Consider the following 6,000-nt stretch of genomic DNA (forward strand, 5'->3'; position numbering starts at 1 on the left):
ATGTCTATTGCTTTAACTACAACAGTGGTGTTAAAGTGGTATCACCCCCCTAATATGGACACAGTTACACCTGTCTATCGGTGCCTTTCTACTGGAATAATTGTATCCATGCAAGGGGTTATATTTATTTAATGAGCCCACCCCTAGCCCACACAGAGCTATACTAGCGCAAGACCTGCGTGTGGACAAGGCCTGACTTATACTGCTCTGGCAGTGGAGTGTGAAGGGGCTGTCATAAATATAAAGGGAAGGGTAAACCCCTTTAAAATCCCTCCTGGCCAGAGGAAAAATCCTCTCACCTGTAAAGGGTTAAGAAGCTAAAGGTAACCGCGCTGGCACCTGACCAAAATGACCAATGAGGAGACAAGGTACTTTCAAAAGCTGGGAGGAGGGAGAGAAACAAAGGGTTTCTGTCTGTCTATATGCTGCTTTTGCCAGGGATAGACCAGGAATGGAGTCTTAGAACTTTTAGTAAGTAATCTAGCTAGGTATGTGTTAGATTATGATTTCTTTAAACGGCTGAGAAAAGAATTGTGCTGAATAGAATGACTATTTCTGTCTGTGTGTCTTTTTTGTAACTTAAGGTTTTGCCTAGAGGGATTTTCTATGTTTTGAATCTAATTACCCTGTAAGGCATCTACCATCCTGATTTTACAGAGGTGATTTCTTTACTTCTATTTACTTCTATTTCTATTAAAGGTCTTCTTGTAAGAAAACTGAATGCTTTTTCATTGTTCTCAGATCTAAGGGTTTGGATCTGTGGTCACCTATGCAAATTGGTGAGGATTTTTACCAAACCTTCCCCAGGAAGTGGGGTGCAAGGGTTGGGAGGATTTTGGGGGGAAAGATGTGTCCAAACTACGTTTCCCAGTAAACCCAGTTAGAGTTTGGTGGTGGCAGTGGATATTCCAAGGACAAAGGATAAAATTAAATTGTACCTTGGGGAAGTTTTAACCTAAGCTGGTAAAAGTAAGCTTAGAAGGTTTTCATGCAGGTCCCACATCTGTACCCTAGAGTTCAGAGTGGGGGAGGAACCTTGACAGGGGTCTTATTTATACTCATTCTGAAGCCCTTTTATGCTGCCAGAATGGTGACGAGGGCTCCTAGTATAAATGAGAATCAGGCCCACTCCATTTCCCACCTTTTTTAATCAGTTCTGATCTCTCTCTCTCTCTCCCCGTCATTTGTAAACGTATGTAAGTATTGAGAGAGGAAGAATTGTCTTGTGGTTAAGGCACTGCACGGGGATGTAAAAGGGCTTATTTCTTGTCTCTGCCACAGCTTTAACCCCAAGCAACTTTGGGCCAGTGATTTAACCTCTCTGCCACAGTCATAATCCTTCCTTTCTCACACCCTTTGACTGTTTTGTAAGCTTTTGGGAGCTGGGATTGTCCCTTGCTATGTGTTTGTACAGTACTTGGCACAACAGGGCCCCGATCTCCCTTGGACATTCCAGGTGCTCTTGTAAAACATTGCTAGCCAGGTGCTGCCAAAAACATCAAAGAAAATCGGTGGCTTTGATCTGAACCAATGTTTGAAAATACTTTTTTCAATATTTGCCCAGCTCTTTGTGAGGTTCCCACAACCGATTCCCCTGGGAAGTATGTTCATATGCTTTCACGAATGAAGCTGGAAGCAGACATCCCCCTCCCCTTCAGCCAGCACTTCTGTAATGACCCTGTCATATAAAATGTATAAGTGAAATGCTGTGCCTGTTAAAAGCATTTGCCATTTCTGAAGTTCCTTGGCAAGAAACATAAGCTAGACAAAAATATTGTCAGTTTCAGTTGTCTCATCATCACCTTTTATTAAGAGTCTTGACATGTAGGAGTTTTCTGGCTGTGCATTGTTCACACTTAAACAGGCCCAAATAGAAAATTATTGCCAGCACACTGATTTAATTGGAAGACATAACACTACAGTGCTTGCCTAACTTGACTTTCTTCATGTCAGCTCCAGCGTATCTATTGTTTGACACACACAGAACAAATGTGTATCTTATTTCTTTGGAGTTAAGGGCTCACAGAGCTCCCTCTGGGCAGTTGATGCAGACTGAAACCATTCTAACTTTCTTGTACTTCCTAGCCAATTTTACTAATTGAAGCCATGAGACGTCTCCATTTAACCCTGGGAGACGGACATGAGTAATTGCTGATTTATGGAAGCTGCCATTTTATATAAAACAGCCACGGCCATATTTGTTGATCATACTGTCAATCTACCAGCCAAGATACTCCCATAGATGCATTGGATCAGAAAAACTGGAAATGTACTAGGGTGTATTTTGGTATTGTGGATGGTTTTTATTGTGCCTATAGGGATTACAAAATCAGATTATGCCTTGTTTCTTCTAGTCAGTCCACAGGGCAGCCTTAGCCCACAGTGTCAGAACGCTCCTTTTTTAAAATTTCTTTTGTATTTCCATTCTGCTGCTTTGTCACAACCTCCTCTTTGTTCACCACCCTTATCAGTGCAGTCATCCCACCATTCATCTGCATCAATCTATCCATTGCAGACCATCTCATCAAGTACAGTCCTTCAGGGTTTTTTTTAAACTTTGTAATTGCCTTTCAGCCTCAAGCTGTCATTTGTGTGTGTGGAGGTGTTAAGCATGTGGTCTGGGGTTCAGAACCATGGACTCGGTCAAGTAAGTCCCAGTTTTGCCAGGGCTTTGCTGTGTAACCTCAGGCAAGTTACTTAATGTTGTCTTTTCAAAAGAGCATCTGCAGCCATGTGCACAGAAGCCAGAATCTGTGTTTTCACTGGTGTCCCAATAACAATAATAATTAATAGAAGTCTAGAGCTTTGCCTGACTCTAGACTGATAATGCTGCCATGGGCATAATCCCCAGCCACACTAACCATAGTGCATTATCCTGCATATGGCCCACATCCTGTGCCTTTTTGAGTTTCAAAAAGCCCAACCACCATAGGAGCGCTAGGAAAACAAACCATACCAGGATCCTTTCCAAAGCCAGTCCCCTCCGCATCAAGGAAATTCCAGGAGGATCCAGTTGGCAAATAAACTGGGAGGAGAGGGCAAGTGGAAGGCTCATTGCGGGAGCTCAGTGAAGACATGGGTTGGCTTTGGTCAAAGGGAGGTAGAGGCAGGAAAGGGGACAGCAATGTGAATGGTGCAGAGAGTGGTCACCAAGGACTGGGGCTGGAGGGACTACAAGATGCAGAGGAGTGAGGGGAAAGAAGGAGCTGAACCACACTGACTGGAGGCGTAGGCTGGCTTATACATCTGGGAAGCTGCAGTTATCCATGTACCACCGGGCACAAGGCAAGAGTTCCATGCCAGGCAGAGTGTGGGAAGTGGCAGGGGACAAGGAAGGGTAAGCTAGGGACTCTACATCTGCTAAAGTAATCAGGAGACAAGAGGTGGTGCCTTGGCCTGTCTCTAATTCCACTGTCATTTGGTCTTTAGGTCAGGTGATGCCTGAATCAGTGCTTATGCCTGACTGGCCAGATGATGTTTCTCCATCTCTTTCTAGCTCTTCCTCACCTTCTCTCTTGCTCTGTTTTTCTCTCATCCCCGCTATCAATTTCCCCGTTATTTTTATGAAGATGGGAACCACTCTTCCTTCATTGGAGGCTTCTACCCACTCTTTCTTTTGTCCATTGGGGCCTTCCACACCATCATCCTGTCCTCTCCTCACCACCAGAGGGTTAACTGTCTTTTGCCACCCTTTCTGACCCACTGACTACAGAATTGTGGAGACCCTAAATTTGGAGGACTGGGGGGGTGAGCTGTAATTACTGTACACATGGGTTTTTCCCCCCAGCTCTGGTAGGTAACTCCTGTGACCTTTTAAATCACCTGATCCCTGGGCAATTGCTCCCTTTGCCTCCCTTTCCCCCTCCCCCTCCCCGTGGGTTGGCCTGCCCCCACGGACCTCACTGTGCCTAATTAGTGGATTAGAAAGGGCTGGGGAGGACTAAAGAGCTAATTAGCCCATTAATGCAGGGGGTAGAAAGTGGCACGGGAAGGAAGTGCTGAAGGAGGAAGGTAGGCTAGTGGAACCAGAATCAAGAAGGATCTCTGGGTGGAGAGAAGTCTTCTCTCTTCTTGGCAGGAGGCTAAAGAGGAACAGATGTTGCAAATGCTGTGCTGTACGGATCAGTAAGGTGATGAGAAGAGCAATGTAAATAAATTACACGGTGGTGTTTAACTGAAGGTCTTCAAACAATCTGTGCAGGCAGAGCAGGCGCAGATAACACTCCATATTAATCAAAGGGAGTCTATCCTAATTTTCTCTTGGTTTGAACTTATGAGGCCATCCAGCCAAGACTTTTGCATTTACTTTTGCCTTTACTGTTTTTCCTATCAAATGTATTTGGAAGATGGGTATATTTCTTACTGAAGGCAATACAATTGCTAACGCTGTTCATATTTTTCCCTTCCTACTTTTGCTTTTGGTAACTAGTGATCACTGGATTATGAATTCGCCAGCTTTTCCTACTTAATAATTCAAGCTTTCACAGATATTTGGATCTAGTGTTTGAAAAAAAAGGTATCAGATAATGTAGTTGCTTATCATTACCTATTGGTGGGTTTAAAAAAAAAATATTGATATATCTAAAAAGCAGCTTTACTCAGAGCATGAAACTAATTCAAGTGATCTTTGCCAAAGTTGCATGCAAGAGCAATCTAGTTATGTCCACAGACACCTCACTTACCCAGTGTCTCCAACAGGATGCCAAACAACATGCATTGCCTCATCAGAAATGCTCATTGGCTGGTCAAACACTTGATCCATAAAAAGGTCAATTTATAGATTAAATTAACATTAAAGAATGTGGGTCTCACATAGCACAGAAGTGCTTGTAGCATTCAGAGGCCCCAGCCAGGATCAAAGACTAGCTGTGCTAGGCGCTGTGCAAACAGGGAGCAGGAGTCAATCTCTGCTCCAAAGAGCTCAGTGCCCGATTTAAGATGAGATGCAAGAAACAAGCGTAACAAACACTCAGTTGAGGATGAGGGTAATGATAGATAAGAACATGGTTACATAGACTAGCAATGAACAACTGGATAATCTTGCTCCAGGTGGGTTGCTGCACTACTTGGGCAGTGAGCTGTCTGTCCTTTAATACTTAATGCAAGTTTAACTCAATTTGGCTGTTTGCACCTTTTAAGCTTGTAAACAAATACCAAAAGGAACCACTTGGTCACAGCACTTAAAGGCAGGGTTCCTGATTAGGATTGAGAAACTCCTCTCATCACAGCTTTACCCAACATTCCATAGAGTGAAACAGTCATGCCTTCTTAACTTGTTTGCTGACTCCTGATTGGTTAGTGTCTATTCACAGCCCTTCTCCATCACCGGAGGACTAAGTCTCATTGGTATCCAGGCCCAGTTTTTCCCATACATTGGAGGTCAGAATCATAAAATCATAGAATATCAGGGTTGGAAGTGTTGGGAACACTGGGGCATGGCCACTAGGTAACTCGAGGGGATGGAAGACCACGAGTGTCGATGAAGCCCCCTCGCACTAGGCCCCTGTGTCCTTGGCGCCCCCCCGTCCTGCCTGGAGGCACTCGCAGCAGCTCTGCGTGCTAGGCCCAAGTGTCCTTGGCCCCCCCGCCTGGAGGCACACACAGCAGTTATGCTGAGAATCTGCAACAATATGCTGCAGAGTCAAACTGCCTGAAACTAAGCAAGGCCAAACAGGGGAGATATGGAAGAACAACGCTGAATAAAGCAGCTTTATGTATAGTTTAACAAATGATACAGAGAATCAGGGAACTAGCTGGGAACTGGATTGGCTGGCTATATGGATACTTGGAGCAGCTTGCTATTGGATAAGTATGCTGGGAAAAAGGATGTATAAAAGCCTGTGTAACTTCCTGCTCTGTTGTACAGGATTTGAGATTCAAATCTCCCTGTACCTTTTTGAAGCTTCAAATAAACTTTTCTGCTTCTCCACCCCGTTGTGATTATTGGGTGTAGCACACCGGGTAACGAACCAACTCAAGCTGTTGTTCAGCCTCTCGGCA

This window comes from Lepidochelys kempii, chromosome 1, assembly GCF_965140285.1.
Source record: "Lepidochelys kempii isolate rLepKem1 chromosome 1, rLepKem1.hap1, whole genome shotgun sequence".
In the NCBI taxonomy this organism is placed as follows: Eukaryota; Metazoa; Chordata; order Testudines; family Cheloniidae; genus Lepidochelys; species Lepidochelys kempii.